The sequence below is a fragment of the Pan paniscus genome, chromosome 15 (genome assembly GCF_029289425.2).
Source record: "Pan paniscus chromosome 15, NHGRI_mPanPan1-v2.0_pri, whole genome shotgun sequence".
In the NCBI taxonomy this organism is placed as follows: domain Eukaryota; kingdom Metazoa; phylum Chordata; class Mammalia; order Primates; family Hominidae; genus Pan; species Pan paniscus.
The window spans coordinates 84,226,988-84,241,354 of record NC_073264.2 but is presented as its reverse complement, the minus strand read 5'-3'; the positions used below and the strand labels follow the sequence as shown (position 1 = coordinate 84,241,354).

Genomic DNA, 14,367 nt, shown 5'->3' with positions numbered 1-14,367 from the left:
ATGGAATTTAGCTCTCTATAATTTGCAGAGAAAAGTATTTACTTGATACACACTCAATGCAAAGTCATTTAAAAATGTATCCCAGGCCTGCAAAGCCTGACTATGGCCTGACTGAATATATTAATTCTGGCATTTGGTAGCCAGGATTAACTAAATTAATTATAGGTTTTAATTAAGGCTTTAACTAAGTTACTTATAATCTCTCAGTCTGAGTTTCTTATATTCCTTCTGTAACATGGGTTTTATAATAGCTATTTTACAGATGTTCAGGGACTATATGAAAAAATATGTAAATACTTAGAGACTATATGAAATACTTGGTAAGAGATGGCAGCAATAAAGAATGAATGTGGCTTTGCTAGTTATGAAAGACAAATAATGCAAACATTGCCAAAGCTCTTCCAAATCCTGGCCAACAGACAGGAATCTTTGCCAATTGACCTTGAGCAATTCTATTCCCTTAGCAAGGGCATCTGAAAGTCATTTATTCAACAAAAGTTTATTGCACATTTACTATGTGCTGCCCATCATCCTAGATGTTAGAGCAGTGAATGCAATAGGCATATTCTGATTTCATGACTCTCGTCTTCTAATGGTAATAGAAATTAAACAAAATGCACGTAAAGTGTACAATCTGCTACATGGTAGTGAGTACTATGGAGGAAAAACAAAGCAGGAAAAAGGAATGAATGGGTAGTTTCAAAGAAGAGAAAGTTTTGACCTAAGCAGAGAGAAGTTTGCTGAAAATGGGCACTATATGCAAGGTCTCAAGTGGGTAAGTGAGTGAGCCTGCAAATAACTAAGTGGAGAGAATTCAGGCTAAGGGTGCAATGTGCAGAAAGCACCTGGGGCTGGAGCATGCACTATAAGCTCAAAAAATTAAAAGAGGTGGCTGAGTAGGCATGAGATGAAGTAATAATGATGGTAGGCAAAATAGACATTAACACAATGCTAATGGTGTTAAATGTATGACATAGCTAACTCTCGTAATTTTGGTTCCATTATCTACCTTTTTTTGTTGTTAAAAAATGTTCATTTTTTTCCATTATTTTGAAAATTGTCAAATAAAAGAGAAAAAAAAGAATTGCTTTCCCTACTGTCATCGTCTCTAATCTCCATTCCCAGAAGACTCTTCTCAACTCTTAACTGTTTATTCGGGCAATTATCACCATATTACTAAGTGCTATTCTTAAACTATTACTGCATAATTTAGAGATTTTAGGTATTAAGCCTCAACTTTTTGCTAGGTTAGATGAAGTTTAGTGTAATTTCTCTTCTTTCACTTCCTTTGCCCTTCAATATAGTTCGATCACTTTCCTTTAGGGCTTTTATGATTATATTTTTAAATAAAAATTAAAAATTAACATGCTTATCTTATTCTCTGAAGACTAACGATGTTATTTCTTGATTCTCCATTTTGAAAACTGATGCTTCAGCGCACTCACCCTTCTCTGCAAGTTACCCCTACCTTCCAGAATCTTCTACCTACAAAATTGTGTCATTTATGTTTTTACTTTTATATTTTCAAGCCTGAAAACTTTTATGTTATTCTGTAACTATAAGTATATATACTATATATAAACAATATATAGCATATACATAAATATATATACCATATATAACTGTATAACTCTACATAACTATATATTATGTAACCACAATTTCAAAATTTAAAAACATAACTCACTATATGTAAATATTCATTACAGGTGAATATTGTCTTTCATTTATGGATCCCTTCCATAATTCTGCTTCTCAGATCCTAAGTGTCCTTTTTTTCTTGAATAACATGTCTTTATCTCATTATTTTTTTTATTACTTCCAGTTTCCTCAAGTGTATCACATCCAGACAACTCTACCCCTGTCATCTTCCCTTTTACCTCTATATTTAAGTCCTTTCTTCCTTCTCCAAAATGCAAATAGTGTCTTTTAGCCCTGTTCCAAAGCTTATTTTTGGGGCCTTCTCTTCATGTCTTTTCTAGGTTGGATCCACTATTTTCCTAACACTCTCCCTCCCACCTTTCTCTGTCTCAACTAAGTCTTCTTTTCCCTAAAGCGTATCATCAAGTAACTTCTTTTAAAAATTTATGTAAGTCAACTTACTGAAGACTTCTGACTTTGAAGATGTCTTTATTGTGCCTTCACATTGAGGTTCATAATTTTGCTTGATGCAGAATTCCAAGTGAAAATATGTTGTCCTCAAACTTTGGCTGCCGGAGTCAATAGAGCAACTCTCAGTAACTACGTGTGACACTGGTCTAATTCCTGTGCCTTTGAACATTGCTCTCTCCTCGAAAACTTTTTTTTATACTTTGGGATCAGAAATAGTTCAATGATATGTTTAAGTGTAGAAAATTTTTTTTCTTTTTTTTTTTGAGACAGAGTCTCGCGCTCTGTTGTCCAGGCTGGAGTGCAGTGGTGCCATCTCGGCTCACTGCAGCCTCCGCCTCCCGTGTTCAAACAATTCTCCTGCCTCGGCCTCCCGAGTAGCTGGGACTACAGCCGCACGCTGCCATGCCCAGCTAATTTTTGTATTTTTAGTACAGACGGGGTTTCACCATGTTGACCAGGATGGTCTCAATCTCCTGACTTCGTGATCCGCCCGCCTCGGCCTCCCAAAGTGCTGGGATTACAGGCGTAAGCCACCGCGCCCGGTCATTTTTTTTTTTTAATTTTGTTGGAAACTCAAAAAATATATAAGCACCTCTGCTCTTGAAAATTTTACTCCATAGTATTTTTCCTTATGGCCTTCTTTCTGATTTCTGGATGTTTTCTTTTAATAAATGTTACTAACTGGCTAATGAAGCCTAGATTTATCTTTTTATATCATAATTTTTGCTCATATTTTATGTCCCTTACTTTTTATTCTACTTTATGGAATAACTTTTTAAAAGTTGTTTTTTCCATGACTTAAAAAAATCACTATTACAACCATGCAATGTATAAAGATATTTTGGTCAATGGCAGAATGCATATATGTACATACATGTAACAATGTATTTCCATAGTTAAGCAATGTATGACTGCGTTTTAAAAAAATATATTTGATAACTAAAGTTTTATTTAATATAAAAATGTTTCACAAGTTTGAGAATACAAACTCTGGAGTCAGATTTCTAGATCCAAATCTTGCTCTGGCACTTGACAGCTATTTGACAATTTACTTAACCTCTTCATACGTTGGTTTTCTAATTGGTAAATTGGCGAGAAAAATAGCTCCCACCTCAGAGTTACAGCAAGAACTGTGAAGTGAATCTATGAAATGTGCTTGAAACAGTGATATGAAGCTGTTTCCATAACATATAGCCTATTATTATTAAGTTGTAAACAAATGTGTATCAGGACTTATTATATATCAGACATATTCTAAGGGCTTTAAATGCATTAGGGGAGAAAACGTGTAAAAGTCTCTTATTTTGGGGAATTCACATTCAACTTGGGAATGTTAGATGAATCAAACATGATAAATAAATAAATTTTGTAGTATGTTAGAAGGAGTCACTGCTATTTAAAAAAGAAGGAGGAAGAGGAGAAGAAGGGGGAGGAGGAGGGGAAAATAAAAGCTATAGGAGAACAAGGGAGATGAGGAATTCCAGGTGTGTATGAGAGGCAACAGATGAGGTTTCAATTTTGCATAAGGCAGTCAAGGCCTTATATTTAAGATTCCATTTGAGCATTTACTTGAAGAAGGTTATACAATGGAAAATCAGAAGGCATGTTGGGAAAATGGGGCAGATCTGTCCTGTCCCAGGCAAGTGTTATCCTAGCATCCCTTATGACTTGCCGTTTGTCTCAAATATTTCATTTTATGAAAATGATGAAATGTTATTATTATTTATAAAATTAAAATGAGCTAGGATCATTTTGGAGGGTCTCTATTTTGTGCTTCTGGGACTTGGTTTGGCCTCAGTCTCAATGTGAGACTCATAAGCAGTGAACAGAAACCTTAATTTGGCATGAGATTAAATTTTAACAAGAGAGGTAACAATAACCCCTCTATTCTTTTTTCAGCCTTTTCCAGATGCAAAGTGACTAATGCTTCCTTTTCAAGGCCAGCATGCATACAAGTGGTTGATGATGAAACGGAAGGCTGTTGGACAAAGGTGCGGGGCAGCTCTCTCAGGTAGAAGGGAAGGGCTTGATGCTGTTGTCCCTGCTAACCACATGAAGACTATGTAAGCAAGCTGTGAGATGTGTTATTTGAGATATGTGTGGCTGACAAACTGATTTAACATCATGACCACACACTAAGAATATTTAGTCTGAGTGTATTATATTTTACTAACCAGATGATCAAAATAAAAATGATATTTGTATGTTAGTTATTTGCTATTTACTTCTCTTTCTAGTCTTATAAATGTTTCAAAAATATTCTTATTAGGAAATATTGTATGTAATTTTTATTAGCTTAGAGCATCTTTTCACTCTAAAGTATCCAGATTTGAACGGTAAATTATATGGTCACTTGATTTGTATGTGAATTCCTTGATCTTAGGTTAGAGCCAGGGTTGGCAAACTAAGGCCCACCTTTTGTTTCTTTTGGGGGGTATGGTCCATGAACTAAGAATCACTGTTACTTTTTGAAATAGTGGGAATAAAGAACCCCCACAATTACATTTTGTAACACATGAAAATCATACAAAATTCAAATTTCTGTTCTTAAATAAAGTTCAATTGGAACACAGCCTTGACCATTGGTTTAGTATTGTGAATGGCTGTGTTTCTATTTACAAAAGCAGAGTTGGATAGTTGCAACAGATCATGTGGTCTGCAAAGCCTAAAATGTTTATTATCTATTTGACCTTTTACACAAAAGTTTGCCAACCTCTGAACTAGAGTATTCTGATTCCAGTAACAATGATCTTTCACTATACATTAATTAAATCACCATATTGTTCCTCTGATATTGGTTAATATGATATTTCCCTGTCTGATGAACATGGATCCTAAAATTTAAAATTACTGAGATAGCAAATATGAGGGCAGGTACCTAATTCTTGGCAGATTTACTAACGTAATGACTACCATATGGTAAGCCTTCTTGGAATACTGCAGGGTAGACTTTTCCTGCAACATCCAATGACGCCTCATCATTTTTGGAATTTTTCATTTTTTCCATTACGCTACTTATAAAGATATTTCAATGCTCATTATCTATTTGAAAACTCAGAGATCCAAAATTGCTTATGACAATAGGCATGTTATATTACTGAGTCTGTGAACAGGTGTTGTGTATTGCACTGCAAGCTTGCCTAAGCCCCATTGTTCATGCACTATTTAAAATGTGGGTAGATCAACAAGGACTGCTAGGCATTTTGTGGAGAAATATATATATTAATTTTCAGGAGTAGAGGGGAAAAAAGAACAGACTTCTTTGTTTGATGGGCTTCAACATTTGTGGCAGTATGGGTTTAATATTATAAATTTTCCTTCTGTTCAATTGCCAACCCAGTCACTTTATGTTTAGCTAATTAAAATTAAGTGTGAAGTTGTACTGCTATTGTGTAGATACGGTGCCATTCAAACAATTGATTTAGATAATTAAGGAAAGCAAATTTAGTTTAGGAACTCATTCTGGGCTAAATGCATAGAGGAAAACTGAAATATACCCTCTTTAATCACCCATTCTAACACAGGTTCAGCTGTCAACATATTCTCTTGTTAATAGCAGTTGCAGGGTAAATGGAAGCCTGTGGTAGAGTTTGCTAGCATATTTAACCATAATGCACAAGAATAAAAGAGGTTACACTGATTGCAATATTTCAGGCCATTAGATCACATTGAATAATCTGCCCATGATAATTTTGAACACATCTTAAATAGGTTTGGTACTTTCTTGTAATAATCATTGCTGCTATTTATTCAGTGTCTATTACATATGCAGTAATTATAAATATAAGATCTGACCCATATTGCTTGGCTTTGTTCCTTTTTTTTTTTTTTTTTTTCTGTTTTTGAGACAGAGTATCACTCTGTCCCCCAGGCTGGAGTGCAGTGGCGTGATCTTGGCTCACTGCAACCTCTGCCTCCCAGTTTCAAGCAATTCTCCTGCCTTAGCCTCTCAAGTAGCTGGGGCTACAGGCATGCGTCACCATGCCCAGCTAATTTTTGTATTTTTAGTAGAGATGAGGTTTGCCATGTTGGCCAGGCTTGTCTTGAAATCCTGACTTCAAGTGATCTGCCCACCTGTGTCTCCCAAAGTGCTGGCATTACAGGTGTGAGCCACCGTGCCTGGCCGGATTTGTTCTTTATCCTAATTCTTCACATCTTTGAAGACTAGAGGCAAGTTATTTAATTTTTCCGTAATGTCATTTCTTGTACACAGTAATAGTTTGTGAGAATAAAATTCAATAATACAGGTTAAAAACTCAGAAAATAAAATGTAGCAGAATCATTATCATTACTTTACTTTTCATTTGCATAACCATCCTTCAAGGTAAGAATAGCATCCTTTTTGCAGTGAAGGAACCTTGGGATTAGAGAAGTGAAGAATCTATAGAAACAAAGTTGATAAGAGACACATTGAAAATCAAAGACAGGACTCACTGCTGAGAAAACTCCCATTCATTCTTCTTATTTCAGCCCATTGACTCTTACAGATTCATCTGTTTATAGAAGCAGTAATGTCTGTGGCCCACACACCAAAGATTTACAGTACCTAACCTGGTTTCCAACTCCCCACAAATTTGATTCATTTAAATTGTGATTTTAACAGCTTACCTGATAAATCTGATGTTATCAGGAAGTTTAGAATTTTATACTCATTTTTTTTAAATCTGCAAGGAATGAGATATGATCAAATTGTATACAGATGGAGTTATTTTTGGTCAGGGAAGCTCCCAGCACTCTTCAAATTACACATACTGCAAGCCAAAAAAATCACCCATATATCTCTCTGTCAGAGGAAGAAACAAAAAGAACATTAAAATAAGTTCTTAGGAATATCTCAACCGAAGGCTTACTTGGAATTCAGGAAGCAAGTGAAAAGCATTTGGATGCATTTTAAGAGATAATTGCTACCAAATAATTTATAGGTGCAGAGCAATACCCAAAGAGAAAATACCACCAGTTAAAACCTAGTAAATTAAAACCAAACAGTCTACATGCCTGGTATCCTGTTTAAGATTAATTGGATCATAGCAGAAAGTGCATATTATGAAGATCAAATACTAGGAGAAAAGTCATAAAGTTTGAAAACATATCAGTGTATTTTCATCCCTGCAGATGCCTTTTATTTATTGTCAATGTAAACAGATGTTAATGACATTGTAAGAGCTTTTGAGAGAGGGAGAGAGGGGAGGAGAGGGAGAATGAGAGAGAGAGGATATTTCCCTGCAGATAAAGGAGGAGAAAAATGGATAATAAGAAACATCTTATAGCTTGGATTTTCAAAAAACATATTTTCCAGTCTAAAACAAAAATTAGTTTACTTTCTCTGGATTAGTTCTAAAAACTAATTCCACATTCTGAGGCAAAGAAATGGAATGGCAAGGGGAGGGGAGAGGAGGAGAGATAGGGAAGGAAGGGGAGGTGGTTTGGATTATTGCATCTATTTATTTGCTAACAATGTTACATTTAGTTGGCCAAAGAGTATAATTTCCCTTGAATTTTGCTATTTTGAATAAAGCATCATTGTGTTAACGAGATTTTGCTATAAATATTAATGCAAATAGTCAATAAAAATAATATTTAACTCTTATTTAGGGTTCTTGAATATTTTCTCTTTCATTTTTTTCAATGGATATTGTATCCTACTTCCATTGTAGCTCCCATCACTCTTAATCACACTGAATTATTGAGAAAATCTATCTCATCCCAAACAATAAGCTTCATGAGAGTGGGAACCATGCATACATCTTCCTATGTGAAGCATATCATTAATGTTCCATTTATATTTGAGGAATATAAACTCTCAGGATGTGTGAGAACGTCCATGTTTCACTTAGAGCAGGGTTGCTCAACCTCAGCGCTATTGACATTTTGGGCTAAATAAGCCTTTGTATTGGGGACTGTTCTGTGCTTCATAATGTTTAGTAACATTCTTTATTTCTACTCACCAGAAGCCAGTAGCACCCTTCCAGTCATGAACATAAAAAGTGTCTCCAGATATTGCTCAATATCCTCTAGGGTTAAAATCATCACCAGATGAGAACAATGACTTAAAAAATAACATTTTATTTTAATATACTAAATTGTGTGGTGTGTCCAACTTATTCCTGCCCCTGCTATCCATTCCCTATCACCTCTCTGTCTCTCTCTGTCTCTGTCTCTGTCTGTCTCTCTCTTTCACACACACACACACACAACACACACACACACACACACACTGAATTTCATATGGCATAACATGATGCCCTGGTTGGGTAGGAGATGGAGTCACATACGCTTGGCAGTTTGAGTTAGGTAATCTGAGAAGAAGCCATGAGCAGAAAGGCAGAAGGGCAACAGGAAGCTAAAGTAGTACATACAGTCCACAAAGGCTGAATGGGTCAGAAATCTCACAAAAGATTTCAGTGGTGGGGACTGGACGTAGTGGCTCATGCCTGTAATACCAGCATTTTGGGAGGCCAATGTGGGCGGATCATGAGGTCAAGAGATGGAGACCATCCTGGCCAACATGGTGAAACCCCATCTCTACTAAAAATACAAAAAAATAGCTGGGCGTGGTGGCACGCACCTGTAGTCCCAGCTACTCAGGAGGCTGATGCAGGAGGATCACTTGAACCCGGGAGGCAGTGAACCTAGATCATGCCATTGCACTCCAGCCTGGTGACAGAGTGAGACTCTGTCTCAAATACAAAACAAAACAAAGCAAAACAAAACAAAACAAAAAAACAAATAAAACAAATTTAAAAATTTCAGTGGTGGGATTTGCACCAAAAGAGAAGCCACAATGCAGATGCAGGTAAAGGCTTGGGAGACGTGACAGAAATTCTTAGACACCTGTTGAAGTTCTTTCGAAAGGACAGGAGGGGGAAAGAAAACTTGAAAAGGGGTGGTGCTGATTGTTAATTCTCAACGATTTATAACTGAGGTTGAGATAAAGCAGAATATGGTTGCATCTCTCATAAAATTAATTCCAATAATGCAAAGTCTGTTTGCTGTTAGGTAATATATCAATGTATTTCATGGTACTAACACATTAAAGGAGAAAGTTGTACCATCTGAAGAGCTACAGATTTTTGTTTTGTGATTTAACAATCATTCATAATTGAAACAAACAAAATTCTTTTTTAAGTTATTTAAAAAATTAATTTTAAAAACATGGGTCAGGTCTATCTTTTATTTTTCTTGTTCTTTCTCTGTTATCCAGGCTCACTGCAGTCTTGACCTCTCAGGCTCAAGTAATCCTGCTTTGGCCTCCTGAGTAGCTGGGACTACAGGTGTGTGCCTCCACTTCTGGCTTCTTTTTTTTTTTTTGGTAGAGATGGGGTTTCACCATGTTGTCTAGGGTGGTCTGGAACTCCTGGGCTCAAGTGATTCTTCTACCTAACCTCCCAAAGGGCTGGGATTACAGACTTCAGCTGCCTCACCCACCCCAAAATTCTAATAAAACACTTATTAAAGGTAACTGCCTTGTACTAATAAGAAATATTTAACAAAAACACACAGCACATATCCTACTTTGTGATAAAATATTAGAAACATTGCCTTAACAGTAACCCACAAAGCAAGGATTCTCAGACCCTGCTATATTCAAAATTTTACTGAACTTCAAAAAATGTAATAAGAAAAGTAAGACAGATAAAAACAATAACTTTAAGGACGGAGAAGTAATGCAACAAAGACTTGTCTTTAGATGAACACAGGATGGGTACTAGAAGTTTCCACAGGTATTGAGAAGTTTCCACAGGTTCTCCTACTGTGGTTCAAATCCATATAACTTACTGAGCTTTTCTCTATAACACTATGACAATCTTTAGATGCTGAATGTGTACAGTTACAAAGGTGAACAAGCACTGTCCCCTAAGATTCTATGTGGTGCAGAGGTTAAGGGGTTCAGTGATTAAAACCTGGAGTCAGAGTTTCAAATTTTGTTTTGCCACCTTAATAACTGTGATCTAGGTTCAAGTTAAATGACTTTTTCGAGCCTCAATTTCCCGGGGTTAAAATGGGAATGACGGTGTTTCATGAACATATCTGTTGTCAATTTGATCATTCAAGGTCAGCTAATTCAAATATCTAACCCTATTATAGTCGTGTTTTTTCTTTTGTATTTATTATATTATTTCCATAATGAATTTTAGAACCAGATTATATTGGACAACCTCCTGTTCATTTCCATTCAAAGTTGTCCTTTGAAGTTATTTAACATGATTTGCTATTAATTTATCCCTACTTGATATCTTGACATCTGATTCTAGTATGTTTGCTTTTTCAACACTTTGTAGGTTTTCATATGATGAAAACAATTGTCAGAATACAATTATTGTCAAAATTTATTGTATTCTGATAACATCTGCATTCTTTACTTGGGATTTCCCAAGACAGTATGGGAAAAAGTATATATTTTCTTTTTAGAAATTGTGGATGAATTAATAAATGGTTTGATTTCCTGCAGGTTCATGATGGTAGTTTTCTCAAAAATACAATGTTCGAGGCTATCACTGAAATACTTATTTAAACAAAATATAAAATTATGTACAATGTTTTACAAATGTGAAAAATATACAGCAGTATTAAAAGTAGACATAAAGCAAAACTGTTTTTTCTATTTCTTAATTGTAATTATTTGACAATTATAAAAATAAAATAAAATTGATTATAATTGATGTGAGGCATTGATCATTTACTTCTAAACTCTAAGAGTTTAAATCTTCCAAAATAATTTTAAATACTAAAGATATTTTCTTCCTGCCTTTCAGTGAGTAGTAAAAATACCTCTAGAGGAATACGTGAAAAGAGAACAACACCTTTCAAAGATGGAACCAAGATACTCTAGAGTGGAGTAGTTCTTTGCTTTGGTAATATATAATTTTGTCTCAAGAAAACAGAGAACTGGAGAAAAAAAAGCAGAGAAGTATTTAAAAGGCTGTTTATATTTTTTCTCCTATTGCCATTTACGAAAAGAATGGAAAAAGAAATGGAAAATACAGACAAGCAGGTGGACCTGAGGCCTGCTCTCAGGCTCTTGCCCCATTTGCTTTTGGTAGAGATGGATCTTCTCTTTAAAAGGCAGCAGATGTGCATGGGCTGCCTGCACTTGAAGGCAGATGGACAGAGGAAGGGGTGCTTAGCTCAGAATTCTCAGATTTAAGCAGTCTGTAAAGCTGCTGTGCCTTAAACATGTTCTGTTAAATGTCCATGTCCCTATATAATTTTACAAAGTGCTTGCCCAAAGCCTAATCTCAGTTCCAGTGATGGCAGCCCCCAGCCATGGGTAAGCCTGGTCATATATCCATGGCAGATGGCGATCATTTTATGGTAGTCTGGTTTACTCCTGTTTTATACAGGGTTATAGTGTTTCAACATTCGTTAGGTTCTGATGAAGGACAACACAATGACCCCAGGATAGATGAAAGGTAGAAGAACTCTTTCTAACTTGTAGTTCTGAAGGAGAGAAGGCTGCCGCACAGAGCCACACAGGGACTTCTACCCAGGGAAAAGGTAATACCCAGCTGGAACTGTAGGAGGTGGCTTACCTATATATGGCAAGCAGGAAGGGGTTGCTAGGTTTAGTAGCCTTCCTGTATATGGGTGCTTTGCATAATTCCATGGACCCTAATAAAAAGGGGCTGTCCCCGGATATTTAGCACCTGGAGACCTCTGGCAATTCAGTGTGTGTATTGTTAACTTGGAATCGTTAAAGCCCAATAAGGGAAGTGGTTGAGAATCATGCTTAGCAAATTGCCCATGAAGGGTAATTAAGAATTCTTAGCCCTGATCCCAAACCTGGGCCAGGACAACACTTGTGAAATATTATATTACACACATGTGGTTTATCTTTAGAAATAGATACAAATTGTCTATAGACACTAACTGCCTAGAGTTTGGCTTGATATTTTAAATCATGATCATCTCTGCTCTTATTGCCTTTGGCCAGCACACAGATTTTGTGCTTTTGTGCACCACAGACTGGCAAACTGTGGTGCATGGTAAAGAATTTTCCATATATTCCCCTTTCCCTGCACATGCATAGCCTCCCCCATTTCTACATCCCCCATTGGAGTGACATATTTGTTAATAACTGATGAGGCTACATTGACACTTCATTATCACTCAAATTCCATAGATTACATTAAGGTTCACTCTTGGTGTTGTACATTCTATGGGTGTAGCAAATGTATAAATGTATAATGTAACACAACCACCATTATAGTATCATACAGAGTAGTTTTACTGCCCTAAAAATCTTGCTGCGCTCCATTTATTAATCTGTCCTTCCTCTTATCCCCTGGAAGCCACTGATCTTTTTACTGTCTCCATAGTTTTACCTTTTCCAGAATGTCATATAGTTAGAACCATATGGTATAGCTTCTTTTAGATAGTAATATGCATTACGTTTCCCCCATGTCTTTTCATGGCTTGATAGCTTATTTCTTTTTAGCACTGAATAATATTCTATTGTCTGGATATACCAGTTTATTAATCCATTCACTTACTAAAGGACATACTGGTTGCTTCCAGGTTTGGGGAATTATTAATAAAAATGCTATAAACATCCCTGTACATGTTTTTGTATGGATATAGTTTCAACTCTTTTGAGTAAATACTAAGAGTGCCTGAATACTGGATCGTCAGGTAAGGGTATGATTGGTTATGTAAGAAACTGCCCATCTGTATGCCGCAGTGACTGTACCATTTTGCATTCCCACCAGCAGTAAATGAGGGTTCCTGTTGCTCCATATCCTGGCCAGCATTTGATGTTGTCAGTGTTCTGGATTTTGGCCATTTTATAGATGTGTGGTGATATCTCAATGTTTTAATCTACATTTCTCTGATGACATATGATGTGGAGTATCTTTTCATATGCTTATTTACAATTTTTTTGTTTTATAATTTTTTACATACAAATACGTGACTTATTGAACAAATATTCACATGACTTCTTACCAACAGTGGGGGTTATAATGATGTGGGTTACATGGTTTTGTTTGTGTGTCTGTGTGGGTGCATGTACATGTATATATGTCCATGTGTACAAGTTACACCCAGAGGCCTATCCTTCAGAGCCCTCTACTTTAGTGGGTCAATTGAATCCAGCTCTCTGTTTTTATACTTGAGGTTTAAAACATATTAGGTATTTAACATTTTCTGATTATTTCTTCAGTTTTTTAATGTATTTAGTATTGTATATATCCCTTCTATTCTATCACATTATTCCAGCAATAGGATAACCTAGGCCCCCTGAAGTACTGTTCAGGATACAATACTAAGTTGTTGGAAGAAGGTAGCTTATTTTTCATTTGTTCACAGTTTTAAACACATGATATTAATTTTTCAATTATGTGTTTTAAACTTCAACTGTTTTTCTTTACTGGATCTTAGAGGCCTGAAGTTGATAAAATATTATTTTAAAAATAAAATGTGATGCTTTGTAGTTAGATTTTTTAAAAAAATCAATCATGCTTGATGCCATCAAGCAAGATATAATTATGTAAAAATGAAATCTAAATTGATATGAGGGAGATAGTCTTTATATTTGACAATGTGCTTTTCTAGTAAAATTTTCAAAAAATAAAAGCGTAGACATCCCTCCAAGACCATTTTTATGTCTAATCCTGTAGAAAAATATGCAGATATGTAGAGACATCTTGTCACATTGAGCATCATCGAGTTGGCATGACACTGAACAGGCTCTGTCGAGTCTATGTATATGAGTGCTATCAGAGAAAGTGTGGGAGACATTTTAATGTACAGATAATTCTGGTTTTACTATTGCCCACTAACTTCTTACATGTGGGTAGAATACTAGAAAGAAAGAGAAAAACAATTTTCAAAAAAACTTGGAAAAGAGAAAACCACAGACAATCCTGACTACCTTGAAATGGACGTGTCAGCAAGCTGTGGGGTGTCCAAGACCAAGACACACAGTCATTTTCATTAAAATACTAATCCCAGCAGAACACTAAGTGTAAATCTAATTACTTACTATTCAGTGGCATTAATAAATCAAATTATCCAATGACAACTATGAAAAATTATATTTTTCTTTTATAAAAAAGTTCACAGAAAAATTTGAACAGTTGGCAAATTAAAAAAAAAGTTGCAAATCAAATTCTAGCAGATTGTGTGAACTTGACCTTTTCTTCCCCATTATCCTGCCACTGTAAACTGGTAAAACACACATAACACTTATAGAAAAGACTGACAAGACCACATAAAAGAAAAATAATTTCCCTCACCTCTAAGTCCTCTAAAAAATGT

At 35.7% G+C, this 14,367-nt stretch overlaps 1 long non-coding RNA gene across 3 annotated transcripts in view; it reads left to right on the top strand.

Moving 5' to 3' along the window:
* The window catches only part of LOC117975866 (uncharacterized), a 172,056-nt gene that overhangs the window by 64,252 nt on the left and 93,437 nt on the right, over window positions 1–14,367 (top strand). For 2 of the 3 annotated variants that reach the window (XR_010109775.1, XR_010109773.1), the window contains exons 2-3: window positions 4,012–4,175; window positions 9,314–9,383. This is a non-coding gene — a long non-coding RNA (uncharacterized LOC117975866). The remainder of the gene's footprint in view (window positions 1–4,011; window positions 4,176–9,313; window positions 9,384–14,367) is intronic. The other variant, XR_010109774.1, reaches the window with a different exon arrangement.